We start from the raw sequence: 22503 nt of genomic DNA on the forward strand, positions 1-22503 counted from the left end.
AACTTAAAAGTTGGAGTGCATCACTACTTTATATTCATTTATTTAGATGAAGAATTTGTAAAACTTATAAGATTAGGTCGCATGACAATCATGTGCTCAATACATCTTATACTATTTTGATTGCAAAATTTATCTTCAGCTATTGAAGAATCATTTTGATAATCATTGATGCTCTTTCTAATCATTGTAGTGATTACAGTTATTTTAATTCCCTTTGTATACCAACATTTATTTTTTCAATCACTTAATTTTAATTCGAACTTATTATATACTGTTACCATATTTCTTCACATACTAAAGCCTTGAATGGACTGTACCAAGTGGGACAAACTTGATTCATTTTCATCAAAAATATATTATTTTTCCTTGATTAGGCATTTTCTTTCCCCTCTATATACTGTTATAATGCTTATAAACGTCCCATGTTCATTGTACATTTTAGTGCAAAAATCTTCTAAATCATACTCTTCCAATTTCCATTTCTATTTTCTTTATTTTCTTTTTAGATAATTCACTCAATCAAAGGCACATCCATTCCAACATTTTCTTACCATAAATGATTTTTGCATTACTTTTGGGCTTCTGTCAACCCATTCATACCATTTAGCTTTATCCTTTTTCCATAAAGTGATATCAAATGACTTAAAAGTCCTATGTTAAAGTAGATTTTATTCCCCACTATCCCAATAGCTGTCAATTTATCAGTAATCACAGCGGGTGGTTTTTATTAGCTAGAATAGGAAAGGTTATTTATGGTGGAATTAGAAAAAAGATGTGGGTTGTTGTCTCCTAGAAAGTAAGAGAGAGAAAAAGCATTGGGAACTGTGTTTAGGAGAATATTTTTAAAATTTAGAGTAAGAAATTACTTTTTCTAATTACTTTTATTGATGATGATTCAAAAATCCATAGGTTTAAATCTTGAAAACCAAATATTAAGTGTTTTAATATTTCAGAAATTTCATTCTCTAGTAGTAAGGGAGACAGGTTGAAAGCTAAAGTGTAGCACCCCATACTTTTTTCTAGCTAATTTCATCTCAAGAATGCCTAGTATTAGCTTTTAAATTGAATGATGATTATTCCATGAGGATTTTTCAAGATTTTCACTTTTTGTCATATGGAAAATTCATTAAACTTTCGATCGATATAAGATTCGCCCAAATTCGATAACCGGGTCAGAAGTTACGACTATTTTATGTTCCTGTTGTAAAACAATGCCATATTAGTTAGTGGCATGCGCGCCACAAGAGGAAATGACATTTGAAAATTTTCAGTAGGGGTCTGAAATTGGCGCATCGTGCCAGGGCCCAAATTCATAATTATCCGTTTTCTAGTGTCTCAGCGCGATTTCCCTCGCATCGCGCCAAAGTTCCAGGTTACAAAGGAACTGGCAACACAATGGCCCCGCGTCGTGCCAGGGGTCCAATTTGGGAAATTTTTATTGAAATTACAAGACGCCTTCAGGGTTAAAAGGGTCAATTTTTCACCCCTATTTAAGCCCTTTAACACATGATTTAGCAACTTTTCACCCAAAATACACTCTCTTCTCTCAAAAATCTCTCAAGAACAACCTAGGACTTTTCATAGAAGATTCAGAATCAACAATTTCCTCTGTCAATCTTCACGAAATCACGAACTAAGGTATGCATAGTGTTTATTCATGGACTCTTTTCTTCCATGAAGCCCAAGAATCCCTTTTCTAAATTCAAGTTTATGAATTTTCTTATGAATTTCATGATTGGGCTACTCTTGTTCATGTGGATACTGAAAAATTGAATTCTACTCCATGTTGGGTGATAAATTCTATGTGGGTTAAATTATTATAGATATAAATTCATGCAAACCTATGACTAAACCCTTTAATAATGAAATTAGAATTGAACCATGATGTTTAATTATTGTACAATGATGTTTACATGTACCATGCCTACAATACGTTTGATTAAATGCCTAGATGAAGGAAAAGTTCCAAACTAGCATGATACCATGAAATCCCTATGTATGTACAAGCTATACTTATCACATGTTTTGATGAAATGCTTCTATCAATTTATTATGGATTATGATGATAGTTATATGATCAAGTAATTTATGCTTGGTCAGTTTCCTTCCATCGAGTCCTGGGGGTACTTATACCCAAAACATTAGCTGTGTGCCTAGAGCCATGTCATATTTTCAGTTACTCTCAGTGAAGCTATGAATACTTAGAGATCAGACAGTCTTATGACTAAGAAAATATCCATGATCTCATGAACTCAGCCAGTTTTTAGATATCAGTAGTATTCCATCACTCAACAAAATTCAATAACTTAGCCCATGTCCAGTTCAGTAAATCATGTTCAGAGTCTATTCAGATGGGAGTAGGAATTACCATCGAGTGAACCCAAGGACGGAACACACACTATCAGATGAGGGTGTGATTTCTAGAAGTCATCCTTGCGTTCTAGAACTATATAGCTAGCATATGTTGAGAAATCAACACTATCTGATAAGGGTTGATGAGGTGGATAAGTACTGTCAGATAAGGGCCCCACCATTCTCTTTTAGGGATACTATCAGATGAGGGTTGCCCATAGCTTGTCCTTACTAGTGGCGCGGTATTGGTACCCTTCCAATTGGGGTTACAGATTGGACCCCAACTCAACCATAATGGCATATCAAGGGCATGTCAGTTAGATAATTACTTTCCACAGTTTCATATTATAAAATCAGGACTGTCAGATATAGTCAATCGGTATAGTAATAGAACTCAGATGGTTCTTCAGATTGTAGGACTATTAGATACAGGCAACTTAAATACAGTATGAAACTCAGATAGTTCCATCAAATTTAGGACTGTCAGATACAGTTAGTCATATTATCAGTTATATTCAGATTCAGTAATCATGTTATGAAGGTATTAGTGTCAGTTGTTATGTATCATGTATGTATTTTCACACTCATGATAGTTAGTCAGTTATTATTATTGTTCATGCATATAAACCCCATGCATCCAGACTACCTCATATGCATACCAGTATATTCAAAGTACTGACGCATTTGCACTATGGTGTATTATACCGTAGGTTCAGAGACACGAGCTCCAGAGCAACAGTAGATTCTAGATATCCATAGACAGAGTTAGAAGTGAGTCCTCATCTTTTGAGGACATGATTATTTCTTTATTATCTCATTAATCAGTTTATTAGTTAGAGTTAGTTGGGAATATGTCCAATCAACTTCTTACTCTGATAGTTCAGTCAGTTAGAGGCTTTCTAGACTATCATGTTTCAGACTTTAGTATGTTAAGTTTATTTTTGGGTATTCTATTACACAACACAGATGTTATATCATTTAGATCATGTTCAGTATTGAACCTTATGGCCTTTTAGTGCATATTTTTGTAGTATTATGTCATATTATACAGTGTACAGGTACAGATATCAGTCATGGATTAGCTTGTTGTCCTTCGGGGTCATGATCACCATGTAGTATTCCGAGCACCAGGCTCGGGGCGTTACATAAAGTGTCTCTCCAGTAAGAATAGAGGTAAGTACACTTGAAGGTAATTTGAAGATTGATATTCAGTCCATAGGATTAGACATGAAAGTATGATTTTTTTTTAACCCCATAGCATAATAGTGTAGCTGAAAGAATGAATCACACCATTGTTAAGAAGGTTAAAAGCATGCTCAGAATAATTATTGTGTTTAAGTCTCTAGGATAAAGTATTTTACGAAGCATGTTATATCATCAATTGTAGTATGTTAGTTTAATTGGTGTTTGACATCTAAAAGGGATTTTGGACCAAACAAAAAGGTATTCTACTCATATTTGAATGTGTTAGATTATAGAGCTTTTGCACATCTACCAAAAGAGTAAAAAATAAAGCTAGATGAGGAATTTTTTCCTTGTATACTCATCGAATATTAAGATAAAACCTTTGTTACGAACTTTGGGATAGATGTAATATTTTAAGAAAGTGAAGTTAAAACAATCAACGATCTAAGAGAAGTCCAAGAAAAAATGGTATAGTCCCTAACCTTGTTACCATTTATTCTACTTCTAACTTTCCCACAAGTATAGAAAGTACCACCAGTACGGTTGTTGAGTTGGGCTAGCAACTTTGTGATTATAACGATCGAGTGGAGTAAGAAGAAAAACAACAACAATAATCTCAATGGATAAAGATATCAAAAAGTTAAAGGGTAAAGTAATTCAAAACCCTTTCTTAGAGTATGTCATCATAGATGATGGGGGAGGAAAAAGCCTTACAGATTTGTTGTCCCATCCAATAAACAATAAGTGGTTGAAATCCACACAAGAAGATACAAAGTCTTTGCAATAAAAGTTCACATGCAAACATATTGAATTTTGAATAGGTAGGAGGCCATTTAAGTCATCAGGATCCAATTTCTTAGGTCATGATGGCACATACTATAACCCACCAGTCGGTAAGCGAACTTAGAGTCTTGAACAACTAGTAATGGACTAACAAAGGAAATGAATGAAAAACGTAAAATGTAGTCCCAAAACTTGGTGAAGTTAGTACAAGAGCTTCTAACATAAAAAGAGTACAAAGTGAAATACAGGGTGAATATAAGTACAAGTTGTATCAAAATACAATATAGAGATCAATATAATCCATAACAGGAAGATTAGTAATACTCTAAATTCCAGGAGCTCACCCCAAATCTCAAATCCATTGTTGCTCTGCACGACGCACATAACAATGGTGAGAACTCATACTATGATCTGCAAGCTTTGAAAGTGTAGTTTGAATATCAAACATATGGTATTCAGTAGGCATTGGTCAAATGAGCTCTAAAGATAATGCAAACATAATTCATATGTAAATTAAGAGTATAAAATACTACCAACTAACAGGGAAGCTAAATATGATAATACTACCGGAGCAATGAGGGGAAATTATCCTATTATGTTAGTAATTAGGGTCTAAAGTGCAATATTGTATATCACTAGCCAATATATATATATATATATATGAAGATCAAAAGAAGGTTATATAATAGTACACAAGTCAATGAATACATATACGACATGAATAGGAAAAGAAGAGAGATATATATGATAATACCATACATGCATATATATATATATGATTACTCAAGTTAGTGACCTAATATCTCAAGGCATCCTAAGAAATTAGGAAAGCTAGTGTTAGCATAATCAGAGTTCCTAACCATAATGTCTAACCATGAGGTAACTATCCATAATGTAATTTACCATAAAAGGAAAGGAATAAGAATCATACCTCCAACCTAAGTACAAGTCCATAAAAATCCTTCCAAAAACTAACCATAATAATAATAATAATAATGTAATCGATTAGTTTGGACAAACAATACCAAACTAGTCCCCATAAACTCAAAAGATTTAATCAACACTCGTTAAATAATAAACATTGCCTATACCAATACAAGTCTCCATAAGGATAATAGACATAAGAACCAAACAATATACTGGTGAAATGTAATATATATGAATGGATGAATAACTGCAACGTGTATCCATTATACAATAACTGATCCAAAATTCCATAACATACCAAATGCATGCACCTCCTCTAGCTTAGAAACTTACAAATACATGACCTAGGACCACCTTTCTTTTCTAACATTATGTCTCACAGATGAAGGGGCTCCAAGGGTACTCAAGAATATCTATATATACTTACCTGGTACCAATCCAGGATCTTCAATCATTATGATATCTACTCCATGTTGTACCAGAGATATGTATATATAATAAGTGCACAAACTCGAACCATGGACAAAAAGTGTAAGTTTATAAATCTATTGCCAAAGATCAACTCTAGGATTAAATTGGTATCATAGAGTAGAAAGGGTCGAAGTCTCCCGATCAAGATAATAGTGGTAAAAGAGTGGATAATTCATATACCAAAATCAATCTCGATCTAGTACCTAAAAAATCATCTTTAGTTCTACAAGCTCAAAAACTATTAAATAAGGTGGTACAATTCCCATAATAAAAGAATCAGCTTAAAAAAATAAGTCCCTTTTTAAAAATAATAGTGAAATCATGGTTTTGTTTGGAATTGTACCTCTAAGTAATAATGAATGCACATAAAAATATGCATCAAATGATATCATCACCAATATCCATGCATCAAATGATATCATCACCAATATCCAAATGATATATCCATTATCGCGTATGAATCCATAAGTAGGATTCTGCTCTTATCTAAGGGTAGAATACTTCCCTGGAGTTCTGATAAAAGTGAGAGTGCCTCATGTTAAAGATTCAGAGATAAATAAGAATATTGTGACCCCTTACGAGGAAAATTAAAGAACACAGATGCATCATGTAGAGTTTTGGTCTTTTGGGTCACTTTTGGGCCCAAGTTGTATTTAGAGTCAATTTTAGGCTGAAGTTGTAATAAAGGACTTTTGTCCTATAAATATCTAGGACTCTTCATTTTAGGCTTAGATGATTTTGAATGTAAGTTGATATTTAATAGTGTTTTTATTGAAACTTATTGGGAGTTTCTTTGGTTGTTGAGAATTGTGGGTGCTTGGTAATCCATTTTTATTGTGTCCTCGTAAGAGATGTTGGTGTTATTTGTAATGTATAGGAAGGTAGTAGGGTTTAATGTGCCTTTTGGTTGTCCTCTCTTTATCGGTTTTTGTCAATCGATCTATCTTTTAATTTATCATTCTATTTCTTCATTTTCTTATTTTGTGCTTTCGTATTTAGTGTTTTCCTTTGTTTCAATGTCATTTCAATTTTCATATGTTATATTGTATCATTTGGTATCATATCCAAGATTAATTTCATTCCCATAAAGTCAATCTATGGTGTCATTTTGTTGAAAATTTGAAAAATCACAAAAAAATTCATTATTCTCATTTTTGTCCTTAGGTCAAATTTTGAGTTTTTAATTTTTGTGTTTTCTTATGTTGTTAGTTTTATATTCTTGTTCCCTAATACTATTAGAGTCTAAATATTAAATTTGAGCTTAATTGGAGTTGATTTGAAGGTTCTACTATTGATGAGTTGAGCTTACAGAAATTTCAAAATGGGTCTTCAAATTTAAGAATTTTGGGTTGAAATTGAGGGTTAAGAAGTATTGGTGTTTGTTACCCATACAAAAAGTATCTAGATTTCAAATTTGGCGTGATTCTGAGTTGAAATGAGTTAGTTGGGTTTTTGAAATCTTCATCTTTGTTCTTAATATTCTTGGTGAAGGAGATGAAGAAGGAAGAAAGTACACTTTGATCCAAAAACATTGGTACAAATCTTGCGAAAGGTATTTTTCGACCCATAAAGAGTAAATACGAGGTGAAGTGGGCCCCAAAAGTCATAGAATCAAAGAAATCAACCTTGGGACGTGAAATCTAATTTGACCCTGATCTAGTTGAGGTTGAGGAGTTATCAGTCTAGTCATCAAGTAGGTGATGACCTGTCACTCTAGTCGTCAACTAGTTGATGACTTATAATCCTATTTATCACCTAAGGCAACCTTCAAATCCTATATTGCTTAGAGGTGACGACTACCAACAAGTCGTCAACTCAGTGACATGCTATCAACCTAGTCATCAACATAGTGACAATCTATCAACCTAATTCACCATCTATAATTCTTAGAGGTGACAACTACCAAAAATTCATTAATCTAGTCATCAACTAGGTGAATAGTCATCAATTTAGTCGTCAACTAGGTGATAAGTCATCAACTTAGTCGTCATCTAAAGATAGCCTAAACCCCTCTTCTGCCTAAGGTTGTAAACAAGGTTGACAAGTTATCAACCAAGTGATGACTACCTTTCTATTCATCAACCTAGTCATCAACTTGGGTAAAATTTTATTAAGCTCCCTTTTGAATTTTAGTTTCATCTCCTGGATTCTCAATCATCATTTTTTTTATTCTTATAAATATTAATATCTAGTAATCACTCTACTTAGTTGTGATTAGTTCTTATTTCTTGTCCTTTTTATATGTGTGTTTTTCTCGTTTAGTTCTTAGTTCATTTCTTTGTTTCTAGTCTTTAGTTTTAATTAGTTATTTAAATCTTCTCTCAACTAGAATCCATTATTGTCAAGACCCAAGACTACCTTTTAGTCATAACACGGTACTTGAAACCACAAGTGATCCCAAGACAACCCATGAACTGGCATGATACTTGAGCAACTAATTTAGAATATATTAAATATATAGTTTTACTATGCGGAAAGATAATTATAATGAAAGATGAATAAATAGGTAACAGATAAAGTTTACAATCTGATAAAACTTAAGAGAGAACTGAAATTTATATTTCATTACCCTGATTGAATATCTATGAAGCCTCTACGGCTCTACTATGCTGACTAAAGATAGCTAGGACATGCCTCCAATTACTACAAATCAATACATATGAATAATTAAATACAACACAACACATAAACTAAAACTAACTGGAGTTCTCGAAATAGGAGAACTCACTACCTGCTAGCTGAAAGTTGTAACTTGTCTGACCCTAGTTTAAGAGCTATATATGGTACCTACATTATGAAGGATGTAGCCACAAATGCATATATGTGGTCAGTACATTGGAATGTACTGAGTATATGGAGACATGCACTAAATTATAAAAATATTTCAAACATGCTATAAAACTGAGGATATAAGTTATTTGTTGAAATATACATTTGAAACATGACTATACATGAAAATTGTAAATCATAGAGAATTTATAAATCATGAGATGAATATAATTTTGTAAGCTAGGAGATGGTAGAAATACAAATATTGTAAGTTATTCTTTTGTGGGGCTAAAAATGCTGTAAAGGTTGTACTGAGGATAACATATGAATACTGGATCTGAAACTATGTAGTGGGAACCAACTTAACTCAAGGATGTGAATATACAAACATACCAGGCCTGAATGAATAAACATACAAAACCAACATAACATGTATTAAGTAGATCTGATTAGCTGGATGACTGATGCCTATATGACTGAGCAACTAAAATCTAAGTAAAGAGATAACTAACATCTGTAGGATGAGTAGCGGATATATGAATACTGATGAACTGATATCTGAATACTAAATAAATTACATCTGAATACTGCTTAGATAATGTTTCGATTGGATAAAATGCATTGGGTACTGTGCATATGAGATTAGGACTAACTGAACAACATTAGAAAATTGAGCAAGGATACATAAACATATAATATCTGAGAATGCAAGACCAAGAATAAATTTGTATTGACATATACCTGTAATCTAAAATACTTAAAACTTTATTACTTAATAAATAAAAATCTATAAACTTGGTGAACAAACCTAAACTGAGAATACACTGAATGATGTACTGAGATCGTGGGAGGTATCATCTAACCAACATACCCCATTCTAAGCTAATATGGATCCAACTTGTAACCCTAATTAGAAGGATGTCAGTACCATGCCACGGGTACTAACACTGGTTGTATGAATCCACTAAACTGATGTCCCAAAGGACTACAGTGTCAAGCCTAAACTGACAGGTGACCCCTGAGAGGAAGTCAAGCCTAAACTGATGGGTGACTCTTCATATCCTATTCTGAATAGGTAGTTCTAGATTACAAGGGCTGCTACTAATGACTCTGCCTCACTGAAGGGGAAGCTGCCATCCCTGTAATCACTCAGTGCTAAATCCTACTCCCAAATAAACTGACACTAAAATCATGAACTAGTGTTTGCACTGATGTCTGATATACTCAAACATATATTCTGAAAACTGACAGTGCATCCATAATCTGAAGTAACCTTGATCATGTAAAATAATATCTTTAACATAGAGTAAAAGTGGTGAGTTTGGTCTAAAAATGATAATATGAAAATGAGAATAAAATCATGATTTTGATTGAATTGTTACTTGAAAAATAAACATGTAAAATAGTTTGGTAGCTGGTGTTCATAACCCACCAACACTGAATAATTATAAAATATGATATCAAACTTGAAATACTATAGTATGCAATCATAGTTCAAAGACCAAAAACAAGGATATTTCATCAATTAGGTAAGAGTCATAAGCTTGAACATGGGAATGCCTTAAATATGTGGAAGCAACATGATTACATGGCTAAATTAATAATTTGGAGACTTAACATATAATTCTCTTGGGTAAAACATGGGAAATTGAAATTTAAAGAATGAGGAAATCAAATCTTCCATGGAATTATACATTGGTTAAATTGAATTTAAAACTACCATGAAAAACATGAATTAAACCTTTCTTGAACATATAAAATACCATAGCAAACAAAACATTTCATAATTTACTTGAAAGAGAATGTTTTTGGGATCCATGGGTGAAAGGGACCCATGAATGAATACCCCACATACCTCACTAGATCAATTCTTCAAGATTTCTTTAGCATTTCTTGAACTTAAATCTTGAATTCCTTAGTTTCTTGAGAATTGGGCTTGAATCTTGTTCTTGGGAAGGGAGGAGGGTTTTGAATTGTGACTTGAGTGATTTGGGTCTTAGGGAGTTGAAATATAGTGTTTCAAAAACCCTTATAATGATTAGGAGTGATTAGGGACTATTTCGGGGCCTAAAAAGACTTCAACGCCCTTGATTAAAGTCAAAACGGAGGACTTTTGGAACTATGCAATCAACATGCGATACATCATCAATCGTACATCCCTTAAGTGGGTATCACATAGACAATTGAACATACCTTAAGTAGGTGTCTCATGGCCAATTTCACACTCTTTCCAATGGCCCTTTGCAATTGTTATTCCACGCATGACTTTCATATGACCATAACTTTTCACTCGGGTATCGGATTAAGGTGAAATTGGTATCTTTAGAAAGATAATTCAATTATCTAAAATTTAGTGGGTGTTGATCTGAAAAATTCTACATAAATCAAAAGTTATACACATTCAAATTTGACCCTTGTAGAATCGAATAAATTTTTTTTACAGAATTAAAGGCTCGTAGCTCAACTTTGCTCTAAGTTATTCTTATGAACATTTTTCACCTCGATAGCACTTTACAAACTAGGATAATGATAACAACACATGTATTCAAATACAAATCATGGGATTGGAGTTTACACATGTATAAATGAAGGATCTATTTCTAGCTCAAAAATGTAGGGTGTTACGTTATCTCTCACTTTGAATCATTCATCCTCGAATGAGAATGGTTAGTCTAAGATTACTAAGGAAACAAAGATTATATTCTGAACATGCATAAATTGGGACATGATTGCATAAATAATTCTGAGCATGATATATGAACTGAACTGATTTCATGAATACAAGCAATGACATGAGAATAGTTATAATACTGAGATAGAAATGAGAGAGTCAACTTATAGTAACCATTACCTCAAGCTGGTTCAAGTTTTGTGAAGAAAATATAAGAGGTTTCTGACATGAAAACTTGGTGTATTACAACATCTCCCTCTTGGGATCATTTTTCCCCTGAATGATACTGACTTGGCTAAAATACTAAGGAAACACTGAGATGATGTACGGGGCACTTACGAATTGAATCATGACTGAATATTAGTATTTGAAACATGATGCATGGACTAAAATGAATTCGCAACTTGCATGGACGTGAATGAATTACCTTATGAATAGGAAAGATGGAAAACCATGGGAACTTGTTTGTTTGAGTGCTAAACTAGATTGTTGGCTATACAGATTGAATCATATAAAAAGCATATTCTAAGTTTGAGTATTCCTTCAAAACTATTTCTAAGAAGTTCCAATAACATTAGGGAGCAAAAGATCTTGGGCATGATCTGAATAAGGAATTGCAACATGGCTATAATTCTATAACATGGAATATAGGCCTATGGTACATAAGCTAGAATTGTTATTCCTTAGACAATGCAACTGTTAACTTTCAAGCTTAGCCAGAATTCTCAAATACTCCCCCAACTATACTTTTTCTATTGAATATTATACTTCAATTGAGGCTACTTATAATCTTCACATGGCGTTAATACATCTATATACTAAAGTATGAGATGAACTAAATTCTCTTACTATGATCAATCCTACTCAAATCTCCAAAGTGTACACATACTGATGTAATACTAGTCTGAACCACGAATGAAGTACCATATGCATTTTTACATCTTCACATCTCAAGAATAATTTTTATTACCACTTTAACAACTACATTAAACCTCTTACTAGGAATTTACTAATGCACAATGCATTCATCAACTTATACACCTTCATGATATTTAATCCTATCTTCATAACCACATATGAACTTCCAAACAAACACCCATAAAAGCATCTTTCTTATATTCTCTAATACCTCTATCAATAACAACTTTCTTGCACTATTCTTAAAATGACACACGTAGAATTCTCAACTTACCATGACATCTACTAAAAGCTTTGTCTCAATCTTTCTTCGACCTTATAGCCATAGATAAAACAAGCATACAATAATTTTTCCTCTACAAGAACATTTACTCACTCCTGTCTAAACTATTAATCGTCAATTTTTTTCATCACCACAATCTGAATATTAAGGAAAGGTCTCTGAAAGGTTAGAATATGAGGATCTAAAGAATGAAAGAATACTTATACATAACTTTAACACTTAACTGAGGCTTGATGAATAGAGAATCAAGGCAAGATCTCATTAAAGAGATCTAAACTGAGGATATACATGACATGATCTGACTTTTGTTGATAATTAAGAGTGTAGAAAAAGTACCTAGAACTAAAGATATAGTAAATCATGAGTACATGAGTCATGAGATGCATGACCTGAGTTTGGAGTTCATGATTTCATCGAACATGATTCGTACAGCTAATCTAACTGGAACTCCTTATACTACGGACTGGGAGCATACATGATTTTCTATAAAGTGCATGAATATGAGTTATGATCATGGAGCTAAATTTTAAGGCATGAGTAGATATCATGATGACTTAAATACAACACTTTGCACTGAGATAATAATGTCTTGGGCATCATCCCCCTTTACTAAGGTTCTACAACATACAAACATCACTACTAGATTTTGAGAGCCTGACTTGGTTACTTGTTCTATCATCTCCCACTTAGCTTTAAGCTATCATTCTATGTTTGTAGTCACCTTTAATAAACTATATACTAAACTACAAAAACTTTACTCTAGAGTCTGAGATATCACAATACACGTAAATAATATACTTATCCTAAAAGACCATATCTTAAAGCGTATTGAAAGACCCTATCTTAAAGCATAACACCCATTACTAAAACTTCCTTTTGAGATAGAACTCTTAGCTTTCTACAGCCCCAATAGACATCATATAATAACATAAATACTAACTTAGAATTTTAAGGAGTATGACCACACCATGAGTTCATACCAACTAAAATTCTATGACCACACCATGAGTTCATACCAACTAGAATTCCAACTCTTCTTTCTATTAGTTCAACCATCCACAATCAAACTTAGATTCTAACACGTAACATGGGTATTACCAAACTTTTAATGAACCATACTACTTCCATCATATCCTTATAATATCATATCTCTAAACTTGCATCTTTCTATAAACCATGAGAATTATAATTACACCAACTTACCCAACATCAACAACCATAACCCATACTTAGCTGGCAAGAACATCACATGCTACATTACTAGCCTCATTAAAACTTATCAACTCAATGGTATTATCTAAGCACACACACTTCAAAAACTTAGAAATACCATAATCCCATATCACCTTCAAAAAACCTCTAAATAACACCTATGTTATCAATAACATATCATTTCGAATCAACAAACTTAGCACTATTTAAAGTCTACTTGTTCACTTTCATACAACTAGCCCCATGGATACATAATCTACTAAATTTAGATAACACTATACCCACTTTACTACTATTAAAATTCTTGGTTCATGCTTCTAACTCTAGATCATACGCTATGATAAGATTCTGTGAAGGGACCTAAAAGCACATCTGACTATGTCTTAGTGCATATTTTCATAAACACGAATGAAATATTTCAAAATTTGAAACTTAAAAGCAATGGTGGCCTACTTTCAAGCCTGCATACAATCCCATAACTATTTATAAGGATTATCAGAGAAAGTTGTATCTATAGGAATTTGAGTTTCATTGTTTCTATTACCTTGAAAATAATGTAGTGTTGACATAAATGGAACTTGATGACAATTTGTATAAGTTTCTTAGAGAATATTTCTACTGCATAATCTGAGACATAAAAGTAGGGAAATATTTCTTGAATACCATGTAGCCTCTCAAAGAAAAGTACAGACATCTCTGTACCATTTCACAAGATACCCTAGGACACTCGAACTCTATAATATCAAGTTTTTCACAACACGAGACTACCCTCTAGTCATAAAATGGTTCTTGAAACCACAAGTGATCCCAAACTAACTCATGAACTGGAATTATACTTGAGAAACTAATTTAGAATATATTAAATATCTAGTTTATTTGTGTGGAAACATAGTTATAATGAAATCTGAATAAGTAGAAATTGATAAAGTTTACAATCTGATAAACCTCTACTATACTGACTATAGGTACTTGGGAAATGCCTCCAAATACCATAATAAATACATATGAATAATAAAAATACAACATAGCACATTAACTAAAACTAACTAGAGTTCCCAAAATAGGAGAACTTATCACTTGTTGGCTGAAAGATGCAACCTATCTGACCCTGGTGTAAAGGATGTATATTATAAAGGATGTATCCACAAATGCATAAATGTGTTCAGTATGTTGGAATGTACTGAGTATATGGAGGCATGAACTAAATCATAAAAATATTTCAAACATGCTGTAAAAATGAGGGTATAAATTATTTGTTGAAATCTACATTTGAAACATGAATATACATGAAAATTATAAATCATAGAGATTTTATAAGTCATGAGCTGAAAATAATTCTATAATTGAAGAGATGGTAGAAACATAAATGTTGTAAGTCAATTTCTTGTGGGGCTAATGTAATACCCCAAATTTTCTTCTTAGCTAATTTCATACCAAGAATGCCTAGTATTAGCTTCTAAAGTGAATGATAATTATTCCATGAGGAATTTTTAATATTTTTACTTTTTTTCATGTGAAAAATTCAATAAAATTTCCATCGATGTAAAATTTGCCCAAATTCGACACCCGGGCGAAGAGTTAGAGTCTTTTTAGTGAAACAGTGTATCACCTGAGCCTCCAGCGCATCACGGAGATAGCTCAAATGGAAATTGTCAATTTCCAATATTTCTCCAAAATAGTGGTTCGTTGTGCCAAACTTCCAGGTCACAGACAAGGTGGCAATACGATAGCTCCCATCACGCCCCCATGCAATTTCCCATTTGTCAATTTCCAGTGACTTGGCGTGATAGTGGCGCATCGTACGAAGGATGAAAATTGAGAAATTTTCTCAAAAATGAAATACGTGTCCTAGGGTTAAAAGGGACAATTTCCCCACCCTATATAAGCCTTATAACATGAGATTTAGCCATTATTCAGCAACTTATACTCAATTACTCTAAAAAAACTCTCAAGAATAAGCCATAGGGTTTTCATAGAAGGTTTAATTCCAATGGAATTTATCATCAAATTTCAAGAATCTCTCCCTCAATCTTCATAAAATCACGAACTAAGGTATGCATAGTGTTCATCCACGAATCCCTTTCATTCATGGAGTCTAAGAATCATGTTTAAAATAACCTATTATGATTTTCTTGTTGTGATTTGATCATGTTCGTGTTGCCAGTTGTTATTCATGTTTCAAGATGGTGCCTTAATGGCTTTCCATGAAGTATTTGAGTTTGTTGTTTGAATACCTATGAGTTTGGGTAGTTTTAGATTCTTAAATTGATGATTTTATCTATGCTATAAATTGTGCATGTAAGGTGTTAGATAAAATGCCTAGAATGATAGAATAATGTTCCTTATGACTCAATAGTATCTAAATGGCAAGTCACAGCTAACCCTTATGATGCAACATAATTTCTAAGATCTTGTTGTGTATTGACTGTTGTATTATGCAACGTTCATGATATTGAAATCATGCAAGTATGTACATGTTATATGCATTCCTTTCTATGATCAAGACTATGATAACCTATGATCAAAAAATATTATTGATTGTTGGAGTTGGTCATGTATTCAGGAATGTCATGCCTTGTCAGTTTCCTTCTATCGAGTCCTAGGGGTACTTGTACCTGAAAAATATAGCCGTGTGCCTAGAGCCATGTCATGTTTTGATGGTCACTCAGTCAAGCCATGTTCTATAGAAGTCAGTCAGTCACGTGACTCAGGAAATCTCATAAATCTAATGACTCAGTACTCAATAAGATCAGTAATCTCATAAACTCAGTCAGTTAACAGATTTTTTCTCCTAAGGGGGATATGGTGTGCATCATTGTTAGAGTCTTCTGTGTGTTCCAGGTGTAGATGACTTGAGGCAGCAAATTTTTTTTGAAGTGCATGGTGCGTGATACTCTATTCATCCAGTGGCCACTAATATGTACCACGACTTACGGGAGATCTATTGCTGGAGTGGGATAAAGAGAGATGTTGTAGAGTTTGTGGCTAAGTGCTCTATATGCCAGCAAGTTAAGATAGAGCGATAGAAACATCGTGGTTCTGTGTAGGAGTTCATCATTCTTACTTGGAAGTGGGAAGAAGTGAACATGGACTTCGTGATGGGTTTACCTCAAACTCGACATCAGCATGACTCAATTTAGGTCATAGTAGACAGAATAACCAAGTTATCTCATTTCCTTCCAGGTCATACCTCTTATTCAGCCGAGGATTATGCCAAACTATATATCAGGGATTTGGTTAGATTACACGGTGTTCCATTCACTATCATCTTAGATTGAGGTACTTAGTTCACCTCTTACTTCAAGAAAGCATTCCAAAACTGTCTTGGTACCTAAGTTCATCTCAGTACAACCTTTCATCCTTAGATAGATGGTCTAGCAGAAAGGATAATTCAGACTTTAGAAGATATTCTAAGGGCATAAGTAATTGATTTCAAGGGTAGTTGGGATGACCACTTGCCTTTTATTGAGTTTGCATACAACAATAGTTATAATTTAAGTATTCAGATGGATCTATTCGAAGCTCTCTATGGTAGGAAATGTTGATCTCTAATCGGTTAGTTTGAAGTTAGTGAGGCCTCAGTCATAGGGCCAGACTTAGTGTTTGATGCCTTAGAGAAAGTCTAGTTGATCAAAGAAAGACTCCGGGCTGCTCAGAGCTAACAGAAGTCCTATGCAGATGTGCATAGAAAAGATCTCAAGTTTGAGATTAGTTATTATGTCTATATCAATATCTCTACCATGAAGGGAGTGAAGAGGTTCGGCAAGAAGGGAAAGCTCAGTCCCCAATATGTCGGCCCCTTCAAGATTCTTAGTCGCTTCAGCAAGGTAGCTTATGAGGTTGATTTACCTTCAGATCTAGCCTCAGTTCATCCTGTCTTTCATGTCTCTTTGCTCAATAAGTACGTAGGTGATCGATTAGTCGTAGTCCTTATTCAGAGCATTGCTATTCAGAATAACCTCTCTTATGAAGATGTTCCAGTTGAAATCTTAGACTATCCGACTCGTATATTAAGGAACAAAGAAGTCCCTCTAGTCAAAGTTCTTTGGCGAAATCAATCTGTCGAGGGAGCTACTTGGGAAGTAGAAGCATACATGCGTGCAAAGTATCCTCACCTCTTTCCCTCTAATCCAGATCAATCTAAAGGTAACAGTTCTCCTTAAGTTTATTTAGCTTCATGTTCAGTATTCAGTGAAAACATGGTATTCAGTTTCATGCTCATGTTCCATCACAAACTTGGTATCAAGTTCCATTGAACATTCAGTCATGCATTCATGTACCAACTAAGTTATATAATTATGCATGAGACATGCATTCTCATTGTGAGAAAATTTAGTTCATTAGAGCACTCAGTTATGCATTCATGAATTAGTTACACATGCATCAAATGTGCATGTTCAGTATGTTATGTTCAGCTTGTCAGTCATGACTTTATGTTCCAGTTATCCATGTCAGTTTATGTTTAGCTTATTGTTCCTCCACTTAACCAGTCTTATTCGAGGATGAATGTTCCCAAGGGGGAGATATTATAATACCCTAAATTTTCTTCTTAGCTAATTTCATCCCAAGAATGCCTAGTATTAGCTTCTAAAGTTATTGATGATTATTCCATGAGTAATTCTCAAGATTTTCACTTTTTATCATATGGAGAATTCAATAATCTTCCATCGATATAAAATTCGCCAAATTCAACACCCGGGCGAAGAGTTAGAGCCTTTTTAGTGAGACAGTGTATCATCTGAGCCTCTAGCACATCACGGAGATAGCTCAAATAAAAATTATCAATTTTCAGTATTTCTCTACGATAGTGGCACATCGTGCCAAACTTCAAGGTCATAGACAAGGTGGTAATGCGATAGCTCCACGTTGGGCCCACATGCAATTTCCCATTTGTCACTTTCCAGTGACTAGGCGCGATAGTGGTACGTCGCACCAAGGATGAAACTTAGGAAATTTTCTCAAAAATTAAAGACGTATCCTAGGGTTAAAAGGGTCAATTTGCCCACCCTATATAAGCCTTATAACAAGAGATTTGGCCATAATTCAGCAACTTATACTCAATTACTCTAAAAAACTCTCAAGAACAAGCTTCATAGAAGGTTTAATTCCAAGTGAATTCATCATTATATTTCAAGAATCTCTCCGTTAATCATCACAAAATCACGAACTAAGGTATGCATAGTGTTCATCCATGGATCCCTTTCATTCGTGGAGTCAAAGAATCATGTTTTAAATAACCTATTGTGATTTTCTTGTTATGATTTGATCATGTTCATGTTGATATTTGTTATTTATGTTTCAAGATGGTGTCTTGATGACTTTTCATGAAGTATGTGAGTTTTTTGATTGGAAACCTATGAGTTTGGGTAGTTATAGATTCTAAAATTAATGATTTCACTTAGAATGATAGAATCATGTTCCTTATGACTCAATAGTATCTAAATGACAAGTCCATGCTAATCCTTATGATGCAACACAATTTTGATGCTCTTATTGTGTATTGACTGTTGTGTTATGCAATGTTCATGATATTGAAATAATGCAAGTATGTACATGTTATATGTATTCCCTTCCATGACAAAGACTATGATAACCATGTGAAACATGAAATCCCTTATTTATGGCATTATGAATTATGAACTTTATTCCTATGATCAAGAAGTATTATGGATTATTGGTGGTGGTCATGTATTCAGGAATGTCATGCCTTGTCAGTTTCCTTCTCTCGAGTCCGGGGGGTACTTGTATGCGAAAAATATAGTTGTGTGCATAGATTCATGTCATGTTTTCATGATCTCTCAGTTTCAATATCAGTCTTAGTAAAAGAACTCAGACAGTTCTTTTGATTTCAGGACTGTCAGATATAGTCAACTCAGTCACAGTACGGAACTCAGATAGTTCCATCAGATTTAGGACTGTCAGACATAGTCACTCATGTTATCAGTTATTTTAGCTATCGAAACTCTAGTATCAGTCATGCTAGATAACAGTAAATTTATGTCATCAGTATATAGATTCAGTTATCATGTTATTACGATCTTAGTTTCTATGTATTTATATGTGCACTCTCACGATCATACTAGTCAGTTAGTTATTATCATTCATGCATGTAAGACCCATGTATTCAGCCTACCTTACACGTATACTCAGTATATTCTTTTGTACTGGCGCATTTGCGCTATGGTATTTTTTTTATGTTACACCATATATTCAGAGACACGACTCTCAGATCAGCAACAGCAGTAGGATTTCAGGGTTCAAAATTTTAGTAGTGAGTCCTCATTCTCCAAGGACGTGATTTTATTTTATCATATCAATTCAGTTTTCAGTTGACGGAGTTAGTTGGGGGGACATGTCCCATCAACTCCTTAGTCAAACAATTAGAGGCTTTCAGACGACTACAGTATTTTTAATGTTTTTCATACTTTAATATTTCAGTTTTGTTTTGGTATCGATATACCACTCTATGTTAGATGTTATTGTTATTATCCAATTATGTTTAGTATTGAACCTTACGGCCTCTCAGTGTATGTTTTTGTATTTTCATGTCATATTATGCGGTGTACAAGTACAGATATCAGTCATGGGTTAGCTTGTGGTCCTTCAGGGTCATATGCACCGTGTAGAGTTCTAGTTTAGATAATCGGGGGCGTTACAGCTGAAAATATTATTAAGGTTGTATTGAGGATGACGTATAATTACTAGATATGAAAATATGTGGGGGAAACTGACTTAACTCAAGGATATGAATATACAAATATACTGAGCCTCAATGAATAAACATACAAAACCAATATAACATGTATTAAGTAGATCTAATTAATTGGATGACTAATGCCTGTGTGATCGAGAAACTTAAATCTAAGTAAAGGGATAACTAATATCTGTATGCTAAGTAGTGGATATATGAATACTAATCAACTGATATCTAAATATTGAACAACTAACATCTAAATACTGATTAGATGGTATTTGGACAGGTTAAAATCCATAGGATATTATGCATATGAAATATGGACTAACTGAACAATATGAGATAACTGAGCATGAATGCATAAATATTTAATATCTTAGAATGCAAGACAAAGCATAAATCGATATTGAGATAAACCTATATTCTAGGAGATTGAAAATTGTATAACTAAAAATATATAAACTTGGTCAAGCAAACCTAAACTAATAACACACTGAAAACTATACTGACTATGGGAGGTATAATCTAATAGATATGCCGCAATTTGAGCTAATCGGCATCCAACCTATAACCCCAATTAGAAGGGTATCAGTACTGTGCCACGGGTACTAACACTGGCTATGTGGATCCACTAAACTAATGTCCTGAAGGACCAGGGTATCAAGCCTAAACTTATGGGTGACCCCATGAGAGGAAATCAAGCCTAAATTAATGGGTCACCCCTCATATCCTACACTGGCTATGTAGTTCTAGAACATCGGGACTGCTACTAATGACTTTTCCTAACTGATGGGGAAGCCGTCATCCCTGCACTCACTCGGTGCTAAATCTTACTTCCAACTAAACTAACACAGAAATTATGAACCGGTGCATACACTGATGACTAATAGGCTCAAACATAGTATTCTGCAAAATGACAGTGCATCATGCATAATTTGAAGTAACCAAGAAAATGTAAACTGATGTCTTTAACATGGAGTAAAACTAGTAAGTTCGTTATAAAAATGATAATCTGGATATGGGAATAAAATCATGATTCTGACTGAATTGTTACTTGAAAACAAAAACATGCAAAACACATAGGTATCAAGTGTTCATAACGCACTCACTGAAAGATTATAATATACAATATCAAACTTTAAATATTGTAGTTTACAATCATGGATCAAAGACCCCAAACATGGATATTTCATCAACATGTAAGAGTTATAAACTGGAACGTGGGAATGTCTTAAACATGAGGAAGCAATATGATTATATGGATAAATTCATAATCTGGAGACTTAACATGTAATTTGCTTAAATAAAACATGGGAAACAGAAATTTAAAGCATAAGGAAGTCAAATCTTCCATGGAATCATACATGGGCTGAATTGAATTTAAACTACCATGAAAAAACATGAATTAAACCTTTCATGAACATATAAAATACCATAGTAAATGAAAAAATCCATAATTTACTTGAAATTGAAGTTTTTTGGGCTCCATGGGTGAAGGGACCTATGAATGAATATCCACATACCACACTAGATGAATTCTTGAAGATTCCTTGAGGATTTCTTGAACTTGAAGCTTAAATTCCTTGGTTTCTTAAGAAAAAGGCATGAATCTTGTTCTTGGGAAGAGGGGAGGGTTTTGAATCATTAATTTATTGATATGGGTCTAAGGGAAGGGAAATAATGTTCTTAAGAACCCCTTATAATGATTAGGAGTGGTTAGGGATGGTTTAGGGGCATGAAAAGACTTCAATGCCCTTGATTCAAAACAACATGGAGCACCTTTGGCACTATGAAATTACCATTCGACTCATGGCCAATCGCACAACCCCTAAGTGGGTGTAGCATGGCCAATCGTACATCCCTTAAGTGTGAGTCACATTTCCAATTGAACACCCTTTGTAGTGTCCCTTTGCGATTATCAATCAATGCACGACCTTCGCTTGGACATAACTTTTTGCTCGGGAATCGGATAAGGCAAAATTTGTATTATTGGAAAATTAATTCAATTATCCACAATTTAGTGGATCTTGATCTAAAAAATTCAACATATATAAAATATTATACACATTCAAAGTAGACCCTTGTAGAATCGAATACAAAAATTTTGTCGAATCAATGACTCTTACTCAATTTTTCTCTAAGTGTTTCCTATGAACCTTTTTCACCTTGTTAGAACTTTACACACTAGGATAATGATCATGACACATGGATTCAAATACAAATCAATGGATTGAAGTT

Source organism: Capsicum annuum, chromosome 10 (assembly GCF_002878395.1).
Source record: "Capsicum annuum cultivar UCD-10X-F1 chromosome 10, UCD10Xv1.1, whole genome shotgun sequence".
Taxonomy (NCBI): Eukaryota; Viridiplantae; Streptophyta; class Magnoliopsida; order Solanales; family Solanaceae; genus Capsicum; species Capsicum annuum.